The sequence below is a fragment of the Trichosurus vulpecula genome, chromosome 7, assembly GCF_011100635.1.
Source record: "Trichosurus vulpecula isolate mTriVul1 chromosome 7, mTriVul1.pri, whole genome shotgun sequence".
Classification (NCBI taxonomy): domain Eukaryota; kingdom Metazoa; phylum Chordata; class Mammalia; order Diprotodontia; family Phalangeridae; genus Trichosurus; species Trichosurus vulpecula.
The window spans coordinates 146,533,298-146,551,773 of NC_050579.1; positions in this window are offsets into that span (position 1 = coordinate 146,533,298).

Consider the following 18,476-nt stretch of genomic DNA (forward strand, 5'->3'; position numbering starts at 1 on the left):
ATTAACTACGTAAGCATGGGCAAGTCATGTAATCATTCAGGGCCTAGACAATTATCTAATCTAAGACTAGCAGACAAGTTGATGATCGGGGAAGGAGTTTCCATGTTAGGAGTTCAATGAAATTCCAGGTCCAGTCCCACCATACTCATTTTTTCTATTTTTTTTCTTTTTTTTTTGGAGGGGGGAAGGCAGGGCAATCAGGGTTAAGTGACTTGCCCAGGGTCACACAGCTAATAAGTATGTCAGGTGTCAGAGGCCAGATTTGAACTCAGTTCCTCCTGACTCCAGGGTTGGTGCTCTCCTCACTGTACCACCTAGCTGCCCCATTTTTTTTCTATTCTTAAAAGTGGATGTGTTTATTTTAAAAGATCTGGTTCTTTTTTTTTTCTAGACAGGTCAAACTTAGCCTCTTTACGGCCTACAAAATTTTAAAATCAATAGCTTGCTTAAAGCTGTGTAATAATGGCCCTGAGTTTAACTCAGCACAGCTGGATGTTTCAACCCCAGCAAATGAAGTCCATTAAAGCACAAAGCTGAAATGTATTCATAGCCACAGAGCTTGCTGCTTTGGACATGCTTGGTCCCAAGCAGTCAATGGGTTTTGTTTGTGCTGGGCTCTTCCTGCAGAGCAATGGCTATGAGAGAAGGCTCGACATGATATGATAGTCACGCTTTTTCACCTTTTCTGAACTTATACTGCCAGAATGTGAGCAACCACGTCTGTGACTTTCCAGACCTTACAATCTGCCTGATGCCACTCACCACTCTGGATTGTTCCAATTTTCCCCCCTTTATCTTGGTTTTGTATTTAATCTATAAAACAGCAGAAATGTACTAGCTGCACTATCAGAGAATAATGGGAGCATGGCTCCTTTTTTTGGAGATACAACTAAGGCAAGTACACTCTCATTATTGATTCGATGGTTTAAGCTTTCCTCCGTTGTCCTCCACTGTTAAATTCCACAAAGGTTAATGAAGTTGAGGGCAGCATGGGACAGTGCTCCCACTGACTGGGTGTGTGGTTAAGCCCATAGCCCTATAGATACTACGGAGGCTAATCAAGATAACAATTGCTTAAGGATTTCTCTAGAGGATAGAAGTTTGGTCCAGTTGAGAAAATCAGATGGCTAGCACATAGATAGGCTTAAAACTCACTTTCTAGTCCCTTATCTAATTTATCCTCCCCATACCTGCCGAATTAAAATTCCTAAAGAATTGGTCTCAGCATATTATTCTCCTAGTCAAAAAATCTTCCAAGTCACCTTATTGCCTCCAAGATAATATGAAATCCTCAACCTGGCATTTGAAGCCCTCCACATTCTGGCTCCCACCTACATTCCCAACTTTATTTCCCCTTAGTCTTCTTCACATATTCCACATTCTAGTCAAACTGAACTGCTAGTTTTTCTTTTATATCTGTTCCACTGTCCACTTCTGCGTTATTGTACAGGTGATTCCACATACCTGAAATGCATTGCTTCCTTCACCACCTGCTCCTCATAGGATTCCCAGCTTCCTTCAAAGCACAGCTCAGGTGCTATCTTCTAGACTAGATTTTTCTTGATTTCTCCCTCCTTCTCCCCGTTGTTGTGTTCTCTCCCTTTTGAAATTACTTTGTATAAATTTTTATCTACTCATCTATGTATGTATGGCATACACCCAGGAGAACATGAGCTTCTTGAGATCAGGGATTATTTCAATTTTATCTTTGTATTCAAAGTGCCTTACATAGCACCTCATATGCAACAACAGGTACTTAATACATGTTTCATGAATTCAATGGAAAAATGCTGTAAAGACTTTGAGTGCTGAAAAGTAAATCCATCCTGTCAGCTGACTCAACCTCTAATCTGTCTCCTAATACTCTTGCAACCCAAAACCTGGACTTTGTGTTTTGTTAGCCTTAATCTTGGATCTTGTATTAGGTTTGATTTTTGACCATGTTTCCATCTTTATTACCTTTGGTTATCTGTGGCGCTCCCCAGCTACTTGACTTATCTATCTCATTTCTTTTGTTGCTGTGTTTCTCAGTACTCCTGACCTCCATCCTCACTGGAATCTCCTGGTCACCCTTCTGCTAACCTCCTGGAAGGGAGGATGGTTGAATATACATCATGGGTACTTTTCAGTCATAGACAGTTCTCACCTAACACCATCTTGGACTCATACATTTCTTCATAAAATGTTCATTTGCTCAGCTTATTTCTCTAGCTCTTGAACTATTTCTTTTCATTCACATGGCAACCACTCTAGTTCAGTTACTAATCATTTTGTCTGTGATGGGGTGCTTGTGCTTGGACCCCAATTTCAAGATCACATTTCTCCCTAGCCTCAAAATACTGTCCCTGGCAGTGTCTCTCCAGCCCAAGGACACTATGCCTAATAATTACTCATGAGTGGGCCCCAGCAAAACACTTATCTCTCTCCCTGGTACAGTAACAAACTGCACCTGTAGGAATTATTACTTTGAAATGGCTTTGTACTAGCTCATAAAGATATTCAATACCCACTGGACTAGCTATACCAACTCCTTACCTCATTATATGCATCCTGGACTCCTCATTATGTGTATCCTAGACTTTGGACATATGTATACTCCCTACATCTATTTGTCAAACAAGACATTGATTGGTGACAGACTGGGCAATCCTTAGTCAGGCATTACCACTAGTTGACTTAGTGACATTGCAGACTAAAACCACACCTACATGTGGCTCCACCCCCTTGGGCTTTTTCCTGGTGAATTCTGGGTAAAACATCTGTGCAGTAGATACAAAAAGTGCATGTCCCTTTAAGAACTGACCACTCCTTAATCCCACCCAGAATCACCTAGTTATCATATTTGGCACATGTTTTATTATAGTTTATCCTACATAAACTTTAACTGTATCCCTCTAAGGTGTCAGGTTCCTTAAGAATTCTTGCCCTCTGAAAAGCATAACAATAAATCTTTGCCACCTTGACTTAAGGAATGCTTGAGTCTGTGAATTCATTCCAGATGACCCTGTTCAGTACTCTGGTCTTTGGTGGGGGGGGGGATGTCCCTGAACCTCTCAAACCCCATCATCTGGACTATTGTAATAGCATAACAACTGGTTTCTAGACCTTAAGTCACTTCCCATTCCAATCTATCCTCCCCTGATGCCAGAGTGGTTTTCCTAAACTTAGTGGTTCCCTATGCCCTTTAGAATTAAATACTAATTTCTCTTTCGGGCATTTAAAACTTTTTATAAACTGGTCCCTTCCTATCTTTCTGGTCTTCTTATACAGTACTCCACTTCATGTACTTTACAATCCAGGCATACTAGCCTATTTAATGTCCCTCATGTATTGCTTCTCCGAGAGCCATGACTTTGTATTGATGCTCCCCTTTGCCTGGAATATTCTCTCTGCTCACTTCTGCTTTTTAGAATCTTGGGCTTTTGTTAAAAAAATTATTTTTTTCTGAACTTAAGAAATAATACAAACATTTCCATAACAATATAGAAGAATAGGAAAAAAGATTGAATATGAAAGTGCAAATCTATTATGTAGAACTTGCTATTCCTTTTAAATATATAATAAAGTTATCATGTAAGTTTTTCCCCCTTTTTTCTTCCCTCTCCCCAGCCCCCTCCACCCAATAGATGGCTACCATTAGGCACAAATATGTATACGTATGTAAAATCATTTGGCTTCCTTCAAGATTCAGTTAAAATATCCCCTTTTGCTGGAGATCTTTCCTACTCTTCTTTGGCAGCTTGTGCCTTCCCCTCTAAAGTAATTTGTATGTATTTCATATATGTTTAAATATATGTATGTTGCCTTCTCTGGACAGATTGTAAGCTCCCTGTAAACAGGGATTGTTTCTCTTTTTGTCTTTGTATCCCTAGCACTTAGCATAGTACTGGGCCACAAAGTAGGTGCTTAATAAATGATTGTTGACTGAGTGACTGATTCTTAAAATCAAAGCTTTTACTTTTTATTAGCAAGAGTGACAACTATAGGAAGCATCTAAAGAACTCTAACTCCTATAATGATAGATTGGAGCAACAGTTCTCAAAGTGTGGCCTGGGGAACTGCTGGGGATACCTGAGAATCTTTTTATAAGGTTTATAGAGTTTATAGATGATTTTCTTAATAAAAGTAAACACTTTGCTTTTAAGAATCAATCAACAAATATTTGTTGTTCAGTCATTTCCATTGGGTCTGACTGTGACCCCATTTGAGATTTTCTCGGCAAAGATATTGGAGTGGTTTGCCATTTCCTTCTCCAGCTCATTTTCCAGATGAGGAACTGAGGCAAAAGGGGTTAAATCACTTGCCCAGAGTCACAAAGCTAGGAAGTATCTGAGGCCAGATTTGAATTTATGAAGATGTATTTCTGACTCAATTTTATCCACTGTGCTACCTAGCTGCCCAACCAAGCATTACTGAGATGTTTTAATTTCTGATATAGTAAATCGCGGTAGATAAAACCCATGCAAACAAACAGACTTCCCTCTTTGGAAGGTCCTCAATAATTTTTAAGAATGTAAAAGGTTCTTGAGACCAAAAATTTTGAGAACCACTGGGCTAGAGGATGCAGAGTTTTAGAGTTGAATGCAACCTTAGAAGATTATTTAGTTTAATGTATTCATTTTTACAAGAGAGGAAACTGAGGCACAAAGAAGAGAAAGGACTTATTTGAGGTCATTTAACCAATTTAATAATACAGCCTGAACTACAACTTTAGTCTCCTGAAGTATTCCAGGACATTTCTCATGATACCACATGGGGACATTCTTCCTCAATGGAATTATGAGTATCATGAGTTCCAGGAATGGGCTCCCTGTTCCCAGACACTCAGAGACAAAAAGATATGGCAACTCAGACAAATAGCATTTCTCTCATCTGATCTTTCCAAATGGCATGTGCCTAAGTGAGCATTGCCAAACAGAAATGTAGCAATGATCTGTTTTTGTCTTAATTCACAGTTCATTATCATTACAATGAACATTCTTTGGTTGTGGAATAATGTGAATGGACTAATTTTTTTAAAGGCCCTATAATTAAGGCTGCTATAGGCTTCCTTTAATAATCCCAGGTCCTTCTTGAATAATGGATGGCTATTAGTAGCTATGTATTAAATAAAGGTAACTCTTTTCTGGGGGTGAAACCAGCTGAATCTTTCCTTGGGCTAGAGCAGAGTTTATAATTGAAATTCTCTTTTTATAGATTCAAAGCAATTATCACATTATCCTTTCCATTCTCTCTTCCCCTTCATGATATGTATATGTGGGGAAGTATAGACAAGGGAAATGCTCGTGTGGGTATATGTGTTTTGTGTATGGAAGGGTGGGGAAGAGCAAGTGAAGAGAAGAAAAAAAATAATGGCATATAAAAGAAAGGCATGAAGCATATTGCAGAATATTCTTCTCATACCCAGAAATGGGCAGTAGAATTAAAGCATTTCAAATAAGGAGCAGACCACCACAACCCTTCAATTCCTACTACATTAAGCATTATCCTAGACACTCACCCTTCTAACCCTTCTCCTTTTTCATTTATGGTTGTGTGGGATCATTGGGGAATGGCTATGGCTGAAAGCAAGCATTGCAGTATAGTGGAAAGAAGATCTGGGTTCAAATCTTGCCTCTGACACTTGTCTACCTCTGACATTTTACCTTAGACCAGTTGCTTAGCCTCACTAGGCCTCAGTTTCCTTCCCTGTAAAATGAGGGGCTTGGACCAGATTCTTTGCAACTCTAATTTTAGACCCCATCAAATGGAGGGATGGACTTGCTTCCTTTCACACAAATTATTCTAGGAAATTGCTGTTTCACTCCCCGCCCCAGTTTTAGCATGACAGTATAATGACAGAATGTCAAACTTCAAATCTGTGAGTGTAGGTACAGGCTATACCTCTTAATCTCTGTGGAAAAATTATTTAATCTTTCTAAGCCTCTGTCTCTTCATTTATAAAATGTTGAAAACAATGTTTATGTTAACTTCCTCAAAGGGTTATTATGAGAAACATCCTTTTATAAGCTATCAGGCTTGATTTAAAAGTCAATTATTGATTGGCTAACATGACAAAACAGGACCATGATAAATGTTGGATAAGATATGGGAAAGTTGGAACACTAATTCATTGTTGGTGGAGCTGTGAGCTGATCCATCCATTCTGGAGAGCAATTCGGAACTATGCCCAAAGGGCTTTAAAAATGTGCAATGACCCAGCAATATTGCTCCTAGGGTTATATCCCAAAGACATCATAAAAATGGGAAAAGGACCCACATGTACAAAAATATTTATAGCAGCTCTTTTTGTGGTGGCCAAGATCTAGAAATTGAGGGGATGTCCATTAATTGGGGAATGGCCGAACAAGTTGTGGTATATGAATGTAATGGAATACTATTGTGCTATAAAAAATGATGAGCAGGCAGACTTCAGGAAAACCTGGAAAGACCTATATGAACTGATGCTGAGTGAAGTGAGCAGAACCAGGAGAACGTGGTACACAGTAACAGCCATAGTCTATAAGGACTGATTTTGACAGACTTAGCCCTTCTCAGCAATGCAAGGACCTAAAATTTTTCCAAAGGACTCACAATGGAAAATGCCATCCACATCCAGAGAAAGAACTATGGAGTCAGAATGCAGAGTGAAGCAGACTCTTTACTCTTTTGTTTTGTTTTCTTTCTCATGGCTTCTCCCATTCCTTATAATTCTTCTATGCAACATGACTAATATGAAAATGTGTTTAATAGGAATGTACGTGTAGAGCCCATATTGGATTGCATGCTGACTTAGGGAGGGAGGGAGAGAAGTTTAAAACTTATGGAAATGAATGTTGAAAACTGAAAATAAATAAATTAAATATATTTTTTAAAAAGTCAATTATCATTTTCCTGGTAGAAGTATATACACAGTGTGATACAGTGAATAGATCTCTAGCTTTATAGATAAGAAAAAGAGTTCAAATCCCACCTCTTACAACTACTTAGCTGTGTAACCATAGGCAAGTCACTTAACCTTTCTGATTCTCAGTTTCTTCCTTTGGAAAATAGGAATAACAATACCTGTATTGCCCTCCTCACTGGGCTGTTGTGAAGTTCAAATCAGAAAATGTATACCAAGCACCTTGTAAACCGAACAGTGCTCTAGAGTGTCAGCTGTCAGAAATTGTTCTCTAGCTAGATCTTCAGTTTCACCCAAATGGGTACAGTCCAAATGCTTGGGCATTGGGGAATTAGGTGCCATAGTACTAACAATGACATGTCTTTACTCACTTATATCATCTACTACAAAGTCGGGGGTGGGGGTCAGTCATAGCGCAGAAGGGCTCCAACTCACCTTACCTGTATGGCTCCTGCTAAACCTTAAAAATGGGACCTAGGAAAATGGTCTGGGATGAAGAGGACAGAAACATGGCTCTATATGCTTACCTTTGATAAACTCTGAGAGATAAATGAAACTTGTAATCTAAGCAATATGTACGAAATAATAGGAAAAGACCAAATATAGTTTTGTTTTGTTTTTTTGCAGAGGGGAAGGCAGAGCAATTGGGGTTAAGTGACTTGCCCAAGGTCACACAGCTAGCAAGTGTGTCAAGTGTCTGAAGTCGCATTTGAACTCAGGTCCTCCTGACTCCAGGGCTGCTCTACTCACTGCGCCACCTAGCCGCCCCCCAATATCCTTTTAAGTAAAATCTTTGTGTTTAGAAATTCTCCTGAATTTGGCCCCTAACACATAGTCTTATTCTCTATCTCTCTCTGTCTCCCCTCCTCATTTTCCCCAAATTAACAAGCATTTATTTTCTCTTCCTTCCCCCCAACCCCATACACATTCCTATAGAATTCTATTGCTAGCTATTTCCAACTAAAAAGAGTGAGATAGTATAATACCTTCTAGTTATAAAGAACTTTAAGTTTTGCAAGGACGACACACACACACACACACACGTGTATGTGTATATATGTACATACATATATATACATATATATATGTGTATATATATATGTGTATATATATATATATATATATATATATATAAATAAAATCTTATTTGAGATAGGTAAGGGAGTGCAAGTATTGTTAAACTCCTACTTTACGCTGGAGGAAAATGAGGCTCAGAGATATTAAGTGACTTGTTCCAAGTGACAGAGCTGGGAGTCAAAGACAGGTCTTATAAATTTCAATTCCCCAGCTCTTTCATCACACTGTGTTGTCTCTCTGGAAGAAAAAAAAACCACAAAAACCCGAGGACAGGTACATTGGCTCCAGTCCTGTTTTCTTTTATTGTCTGCAGGCATTATGCTCATGTTTCTTAAGAGGGGTCACTAAGCTCTGGCTACTTCACTTTGTTGTTAGAAACCACCTAGTGGGAAGTAGCCCGTTTCCCAAGTCTCATACATAAGCTTTGGTGAATTAGATGATCCCCCTCTTGGTTGGCAAAATCTCCAAAATGGAAACCAATGCAATCAGAGAGAAAAAAATAAGTATAAGCAGAGACAGGATCACTGGGATCTAAGATAAATACAAGGCAATTCCAACCCTGCAAGAAAGAGGGGGGAAAATAGTTGTTTGCTTCATGGGGGTTTTACTGCAAATCTTGTGAGCTGTTTGCAACTGTGTTCTGTAAGATGGGTGGCTGCTGAGCTCTGATTTAATGAAAACTTGGGGAAAGCAATTCAACTCACTGCAGGGACTGCTTTGTTCTTTCATTATGATTCGTTTTTAATGAGAAAGATGATTGTGAGGATAAACTCTATTTCTCTGAATTTTTACACTAATTACATACAAAGCACCAGTCTGGCAGAACGGGGCTTATCTCCTCCAGGCAATACAGTTATCATCTTGTAACCACCCTTCAAATCTCCCATATGAACACGGGTGCGACGTGCCAGGAATGGGTATTCCTGGGTGCCAGCTCTTCACATGGATAGATGAACGCAGGAATTAGATTCAGGAATTAACCGTCAACATGGGAACCAGATGAAATAGTATGACCAAACTTTCACGCCACTCTGCTGTCTGCAGTGGAGTTACTGAAAGGGAAGATCAGTTACTAATAAGTTTCTGGCACAGGGAGCAATGGAGGGCCTGTTTCATAAGGAAAGAGTTGCTAGATTTCTTGCGCAGAGCCCAGATGATGTATCTCAAGGCATTAGAAAATGCCATAGAAGATGGAGTCACATACTAGGGTAAATTTCCTTCACTCCCAGAAGGCATTCATTGCTCTGAGTGACACTGAGTGTTGGAGGGGCGGAGATGTCACTTCTCTGGAAAAGTGCATATTTCATTAAAAAACCCAATCGGTTATAAAATATTACGAAGTATCTCCTCTTAGCTAGATCAGAGTTTAAGCTGATACATATTTATTCAGTCCTGTTACCAATGTAGCTTTTGTAGCATTTACATTGTTTTTGTAGACTATGAGCCCAATTACTGCCATGGAATAGCTTGTTTCATTCAACTATTCATAACAGTTATGAATTAATGAATTATGAATTAATTATAATCATTAATTATGAATTAATAATAATAATAATAGTAGTAGTAGTAGCTGAAATCACAAAAGTCTCAAAGATTTATGAAGAGCTTTCAATACAGTAACTCACTTCCTCACAACAGCCCTTTTGGGTAGATAGTATAATAGTATTATTCCCATCTTACAGGTGACACAACTGAAGATCAAAGATTTAATTGACTTGCTTAAAGTAATGTGGCTTGTAAGTAGCAGAGGTAGGACTTGCACTTGAGTCTTTGACAACCTTGGTGTATTAGAAGCAGCAACGGGTCTAGAATCAGGAGACAGGTTCAAATCCCAGCTCAGCCATGGATAGTCCCTGTGTCAACTGGCTCAAGTCATTTCACCTCTCTGAGTTTCAACTGCCTTATCTATAAAATGGGAAAGTTGGACAACAACATTCCACTATTGCTTCTAATTTCAAAATTCTGTGATTCTAAGACCTACGCTTTTACCACTGCTTGTGGATTCTCCCAACGCAATCCTTGGGATTAAGTTGGGCCTTTGGAGAACTGTGATTACTCCATCAGTTGGGTGTATTAGATCGAAATGAGGGAAGAGAGCTTTCCAAAGCACTAGCTGATAATACAATTACATGTATTGAATGCCACGTATGCACCGTGGGACAACCTCAAAATGGCCAGACCACTAAGCTGGACCGATATGGCATTCCTTCCATTTTTACGCTCTGATGGTGAGCCAAAAGAAAATAAAAAACCTTTCAGAAAGCAAACAACATTTTCTTCTCCTTCATATCCCATCAAATGTACAATATGTTACCTGCCATTGAAATTGAAACAGTTTCTATGTTTTGACTGAAGAAAGCAAGTTGAAAGGAAGAGAAAAGTAAACAAGTATAAGAAAACATAAAAGACTCATTGAGGAGCAAACATTTCTCACCACCCTTCTACAATGATGTGCCAAAATAAACCACTATCAGCACGCACACAATGCTCTCTCAAAGGATTTGTTGGCAAATATATATATATATATATATATATATATATATATATATATATATATATAAACTCTTAGTGAAAGTAACAGCATTGGGGGCAGCTAGGTGGCACAGTGAGTAAAGCACCCGCCCTGGAGTCAGGAGGACCTGAGTTCAAATCTGGCATCTGACACTTGACACACTTGATAGCTGTGTGACCTTGGGTAAGTCACTTAACCTCAATTGCCCTGCCAAAAAATGAACAAACAAACAAAAAAACCAAGAAAGTAATAGCATTAAGTGGGCTGCCTTTTTTGATAGGGGTGGGAATTCCTTTAAAGTGATGAGTCTTATTAATATATTTTGAAACCAATTGCCCAATAATATAAAGGGTCAGCTAGAGATTAACCCAAAAGAGTACTGGTTTTATACACACACACACACACACACACACACACACACACACATCTAATGGTAGCCATCATTAGGGTGGTGGGTGAGGGGAAAAAGGGAAAAAAGTTACATGATAATTTTGTTATATATTTAAAAAGAATAGCAAGCTGCACATAATAGATTTTGCGATCTCATGTATAATCATCTTTTTTCCTATTCTATGTTACAGAAGTGCTTGTTTTATTTCTTAAGTTCAGAATAAAAGAAATTTGAAAATTGTAAAAAATAGTTGAATGAAACAACTGATTAGATGGATGTAATTGGGCTCAGTCTTTACAAAAACAATGTAAATGCTACAATAGCTTCATTGTTCATAGAAGTGGATTTAAACCCAGATCTAGACAATAGTAGATATTTTATAATATTTTACAACTGGATTAAAAAAAATAAAATGTGCACTTCTCTAGAGAACAGCCCACTGAGGTTGTAAAAATTCAGTATTATCACCCCCGTTTTTACAGATAAGGAAAATGAGGTGAACAAAGTTTCAGTAATTAGTCAAGGGTCATGTCTAGAAAATGGCAGAACTGACATTTGAACCCAAGTCTTCTGATTGCAAGTCTAGCCCTCTTTATACTACACTACAATGTCTTAGAAACTATCCACCTTCACATTCTGTAGAACAATGTAGAGCATTCTTCTTTACGGCAAGTCACAGCAATTTCAATTATCCTCTAATAACACCAAAAAAGTACAAGTAGATTCTGAGTATCAATGACTATGAAAAGAGGTTTCCCCTTTAGGGGAAGTTTTAGATGCTCTAATGAATATTACTTCATCAGTCTTAAATAAGTGACAGTAGCATTTTCTTCAACACTCCCCCAGGGTCAGTAACTCATCATTTAGATTGACAAAGTATTTTCTTATTTTGATGGCTCTCTAACCCTGGCTTAGGGGATGGTTTATTTAGGGTTACTAAAATGATTTGGATGTGAGATTAGAATTCAGGGCTTTCCTCTACTGCAAGTGTTCATCACGTAGGATAGATTTCAGGGAGTCCATGAAGAAAAACATTTCAATTTACCTCTAACTGAAATTTAGCATTCCTTTTACATATTTGAAAACATTATTCTGAAAAGGAGTCCGTAGGCTTCATTGACTCCCAAAAGAGTCCATGACACAAGGTTAAGAATCCCCTCTGTACTGAGAGAAAGTTCTGGGAATCTTGAATTTGGTGTTTAGTTTTTCCATGCCTCCACTGTTTCGGGCTCCATTTTTACCTCCTTCCTTTATTCTTCATTACTTATTTAAATTATACTTTAAGGCTAATTGACAATAAGACAAGAGATAGAGTCACAGAGGCAGATTGATCATCAAGGTACTATGAGGCAGTGATAATCACATTCATGATGCTTTTAACAGAATCATTCAGATTTGGGAGATACAAGATTTACGTTCATGCCATGGCTCTGCTATTGATGTCCTCTACTTTGCTGAGTCCTGGTGTCATGTATTTAGAGTACTATTTAAATCTAAATAGTTCTTTTTTAATTAGGGAGAGAGTACCTGAGGGAAACAGAAGAATATCCAAGATGGTGTAACATAAAATGCTATATACTTGCTCCAAAGAGTATTTTTCTGGCACATGTTTGTGATAAGAATGCATTTAAAAGTACTGTGAGATGACAGAAAGGGTCATGGTTCAGAGATGTCTCAGCTGAGTGTGGCAACAAGGAAATTTCTCATATTTCTCACAAACGACCTCCATGACTTAACTTTTTTGAGAGATAACAACTAGTTAGTTTTCAGGCACAGAATTTCTAAGTTGCCTTGATGCTTTCAGCCTTCCCCCTTAGAAATGAGATGTTAATTAAATTCCATCCGAAAAATGTTCAGTAAGCATTTACTCTGTACAAAGTACCAAGCTAGACTGAAGATACAGTCTTGAAAAACAACATAGTCTTTGCCTTGTCCCTGAGCCGTACAGATCCCTGGCACTGTTATATGACCTCCTTGGCTACCCTAAGGACCCCTGGTCCTTTCTATCTGCCCTGCATATGAACCCTTGGAATTTTGGGGCATTTCTTTCATCGTGGCTGCTGAATCTTCTTTTCCTCCAAAAAAAAAATTAGAGGGTGAGCGCTTTCAGCGCTGGAGTTGTCCAGCTCTTCTTCCTACTGCTTACCAATTTTTGCCTGGCACTTAATAAATGCTTTGTCATTCATTCCTTTACAAGGAGCTTATAATCCGATAGACTGGAGACAACATTCTTACAGATACGTACTAGTATAAGGTAGAGCCGGGTAGGTATTCTCAGGTAGGGAATTTTTTAAAGTGGCAATGTTTTCCAGATAGGGAGGTAGGGAGAACAGAGTAGGGAAGCAGATCATGGAGTAGATGGCACCTGAAGCAGACCATTAAGAGAAAGGATTTCAACAGGTAGAGAAGTTTAGGGAGTGCATTTCAAGCCTGGAGGGCAGCTTGTGTGGGAGTGTGTGCAGGCCTCCATTTAATAGACATCAACATTCTGATTGAAAATCTTTTTTTTTCTTGGAGTAATAATGCCTATAAGTCCTCTTTCATTATTGTTTTGAGAACACTCAATGGATGAAATTCATTTCTGATTTCTATCAGTATTATTCATTCTTATGGCCTTATCCCTTTTGTGTGTCCTTGTAAAATATGTAATGAATATTTCAATTCCTGTGTTTCAGGAATTTGCTGAGCTACAAAATATGTGCTGAATTCTTAAGACCACTCTCAGTGAGAAGCTTTTTATTTTAAACTGGAAGAGCTTATAAAAATGATTTTCATTGAAAAATCAAAACTTGAAGAACCAGTTACAAAGAATATTTGTATTGTATTTGAACTATTAGTACACTGATATTCAGTAATGGAAACAATATTTCTTTCCAAGATCTCTATGTAAAACAGTTGATCCTTTTTAGTGTATTGTTGCTTTGGTTATTGATCTCCTTTCTTGTTACAGATCTCAGGGTCTGGCTTAAAAGAGGAAGACAAAAGGATCAGAGTGACTGGTTTACTCTCTGCAAACTTAATCCGGCATCCTGAACTCAGGCATCAATCTCCCTGGCGTTCAATATTTCAGGAGGTGGGGTGAGAAAGTACCAATAAAAATGGAAAGAGAGGAATAAATAGGAAGGAGGAGAGAAAAAGAGTAGGAGAAGAGGAAGACAATGAAGGAGAAACATGGGAGGAGTATTTTGGAATATGTTTCATACAAAGTTGGTCACTAGCTATGGCCATCTAAGAAACAAAACTGAGTGTGGACTTTTAGATTTGTCAAAAGAAAAACTAAGAACAGCACTGAATGGTGGAAAGAGTACTACATTTGGAGTCATGAGGGGAAAGGGAATGAATGCTTATTCTGCTTAACAACTACTATATGCCAGGTGCTATTTAAATATCTCATTTGATAAAACTCAGTCTATGACTGGGTTTGAGTCTCAGCTTTTCCACTTACTGCACCTGTGATCTTGCCCAGGTAAATTTACTTGAGATTTACTTTTCACATTTGTAAAATGAAGAAGCTGGACTAGATCAGGGTTGCCCAAACTATGCCCTGAGGGCCAGATTCAGCTCTCTGCCTATTTTTTCTTTAAAAATGTAAAAACTACATAAGTCACAGTTTACTGACTAGATGATTAATGAGGTTATTTCTAGCTCTAAATCTTAGTCTCCTTTAATTAGTAAATGTCTCCTGCCCATTTTTGCCTCCACCTAGGGAGATGAACAGGCAGACAAATCTATACTTTCTCTATATAAAATAGGTTTTATGTATGCATAAATATGTAGACTATACATCTATAGAAGCAAGGCTATATTGCAACTTAACTGAATCATTTCACTTTAAAAAATGTATGTGTTTACAGCATCACCTAGGGAGATTTTCTCTACTGTGATTTTTTTTTGGAAGGGGGAAGGTAGGGTAATTGGGGTTAAGTGACTTGCCCAAGGTCACACAGCTAGTACATGTGTCAAGTGTCTGAGACTGTATTTGAACTCAGGTCCTCCTGACTCCAGGGCCGATGCTCTACTCACTGTACCACCTAGCTGCCCCTACTGTGATATTTTTAATTACTGTTATCAAATGCTTAAAGGAAAGATTTGAATACCTGTTCTATTCTGGATAAGAAACTTAGCCAAGTCATAGTTGGTTTTAAAAGCATCCTCTTTCCACACCACTAGGAAAGCAACAACTCCTCAAGTTTATTACCTCTAGGATTGGCATTTAAAGTCCTTTCTAATCTGGCTCCAGCTTACCTTTCTAGGCTTATTGTACACCCTATGTTTGAGTCAATCAACCAGTAAACATTTATTAAGCACCTGCCTGTGCCAGACTCTGTGCGGAGTACTGGAGATACAAAAAAGGTAAAAGACAGTCCTTGCCCTCAAAGAGCTTAAAATCTAATGGGAGAGACAATATGAAAACAAATGTATGCAAAACAAGCTATATACAAGATAAATAGGAAATAATTAACAGAGCGAAGGCACTTAGATTAAGATCCGTTGGAGAAGGCTTCCTGTAGAAGGTAAGATTTTAGTTTGGACTTAAAGGAAACCAGGGAGGTTAGTAATCAGAGTGTAGGAGGGAGAGCTTTCTAGACATGAGGGTCAGACTGGCCTACCTGCTGTTACATATTCATGACATTCCATTTTCTGCAAACATGACTTTACACAGGCCATACCTCATGCCTGATTGCTATTGGTCCATACCCCTGCCTCTTGGAAGCCCTTGCTCCTTTCAAGGGTCAGCTGAAAGTACCACCCCCTACAAAAAGTTCTTCTAGATCCTTCATCTGTTAGCACAGATTACTTTGTATTTACTTTGTATACACTTCATATTTATTCATTAAAATATGCATTCCTCCTTCCCGAGGAAAATGAAAGCTTATTGAGGACAGGGAATGCTTTATCTTTGTCTTTAGAGCTCCTATGTATAATACAGTTGCTTGCACAGAGTAGGTGGTTAATAATTTCTTACTGAATTGAACGTGGCCCCAAGCCCTGTTCATTCTCCCCTTTTGTTTATGTTATGTCTACTTCTGGTGTTTCTGCACTTTTAGATTCAGCTAGGAACCCTCCCTTCCCCCACCCCAAGAATTCCAAGAGAAAAATAATCCCTACTAAAATCTATTTATGAGAAGTTATTTAGGCATATCCAAGAGTTGGAGAAACTTCAGTTAATGAACTAAGTTGTTAGCAGAGAGAAAAAGCCTATTGAAGTTAATGCTTATTTGAACTTCATCCAAATTATCAAACTTTCTCCAAATTGCAACATGGGTCTCATCTTGCTCTTCTTAGGGAGAAACATAACACAGTTCCTTTCTGAAGTTGATGCTTTTTCTGGATAGCTATATTCATCCAGTGTTTCTTCATGTGCTGCCAGCTAGGACTCTTGGAGTTATAAGCCCATCTGGAGGGAATCTGAGCCAACATGGCATTAGCTCCTAGTAGAAGGAGGACTAGACACAAAACTTTTAAGGTAGGAAAACTCAGAGCAGACTATTGGTGGCAAAGAACCAATCTTGATGGAACATTAACAATAGAGGGAACAAAGCACCAGTATGAAATTGGGCTGGAGATAAATGAATACCCATCCAAGATGCATTTGGTAGATGAGTTTACTTTAACCTTTGAGTTAAAATTTTGGTAAGACTTCATAGAACATCTCTTTATCACCATTTGGGCCCATCTTACATTATAACTTGCTGTAAACACATATACTTTTAAAAAGTGAAATGATTAGATTAATTTAAATTTTGTTTTATTTGTAAATATATTTACATGTATTTATATAGCTATAAAAATATAAAACAAATAAAATATGATATACATACATATATATAATATATTCATGTAACACATTTATCTATATAGAATATATTTATATGTCTATTCTCCTGACTCCCTGTCCATCTGCCTATTTATCTATCATTCTTATCCATCCATCCATCCATTCATTCATCTGGCTGTCTAATCAGATTACCCAGATTATATAGAAATTGGAAGCAGAGAATCTTAAGGATGCTTGCACTGGTGCTATAGCCATCTCTGAAGAATGTGGATAACACAAAGCCATGAAGGTGGGGTGAGACTTGGGGAGTTTGGGAGGGGAAAAAAATTAAACAATTCAGTCCAATAAAGATTTGTCAATGATTGGATAGGTCCATGGCACCAGGGACACAGAGATTCAAGAATGCTACAGCCATATGTCTTCAATAAATTTACTCTGTCTTTGAGGATACTGTGTAGGTAGGTCTGATATAGGAAGGAGTGTGATGGAAGTAAAGGAAAGAATCTGAAAAAGGCAGTAGAGACACTTTAGGAGGAAAGGGAGGAAGAGGGAAGGCTTTACTGAGGAGAAGGATTCTGAAAGGGAGAGAGATAAGGGGGAGTATACTGTAGGTGTGAAGTGGAGAAGAAAGGAGGCATAGGTTCAAAGAGGCAGAAGTCTGTATGTCAAATTTAGGGAGCACCAAGTAGTACATTATTGGCTGTAACACAGAGTATATGAAAGAACATAATATGAAGCAAGACTGGAAAACTGAGTGGAGCCCAACTTAGGCAATTGTGTGGCTCAGTGCACAGTGTTGGATTAAAGTCGGGATGACGTGAGTTCATATCCTGCCTCATATACTTACTAGCATTTAAACTCTCGAACAAAGCATTTAATCTCTCTCAGTTTCTGTTTAATATTTTAAAAACAATCTAGTTGTTTTGTTGTTTGTCCTTTATTTCAAAGAGAACCAATGACATCATAGGGTGATGTTTTAACTCGTTTGTGAATTGGATTTAAGTGGGGCAGAGTTGCGCAAAGTTGTCGGTCTTATTGTCTCTTCCACAGTCATCAAAGTCTAGTGGCAAGACGAAAGTGAGGATAACTGATGAAAGCCCAGGATGCAATGGATGATCTCAGTATCTTTGAGGTCTGACCAAGCTCTAAGCACTCCATAGCACCTGCTTTAGCTGCCTTCATGGCCATTGGAATAAATTGTTCTCATAGCCCATTCCAACAGGGAAAGTCTTCACATGCTTGGGGTAGATATCCCCCTAACTCACCAATGGGTTTGAGGTCTGTCAGTTACCCTCAACCTGGTTAAGCCCATCTGTGGAGATAGTTTTTACCAGTGTGTGGCCACTATGTGTGCTACAGCTTCTTGGAACCATACTTGAGAGGTGAGTGAAGGTGGACACCAAAGGTGAATGAGCAGTCCTGAAAAGGGCTCAGTAGCCCTCACACCAGAGGTGCCAGTCATCCCCGAACACCCCATACACCCTATGGTATGTGGTAGAGGAAACTGCTATAGTCTAGATGAAAAGGGATAAGGGCCTGAAATAGGGAGCTGGCCAGGTGGACAGAGAGGAAGGAACAGATGGAAAAGATGGTGCTGAGAGAGAATTTGATTAAATGTTTGTACAGGATTCTCTACCATGCTTTCCTTTATAGAAAACTAAATAATTTCCCCCTCTTCATACTTCTTCATCCTTACATCAAGTGATTTTAAATTGTTTGCATTCTCTCTCTTCATTTGATGTAACCAAGTCATACATGCTTCATTTCTTTAATCTTTTCTTATCAGCAAATCTCTAATTTGCTCTTAATCATTTTTATTTCTACTCACTACCTT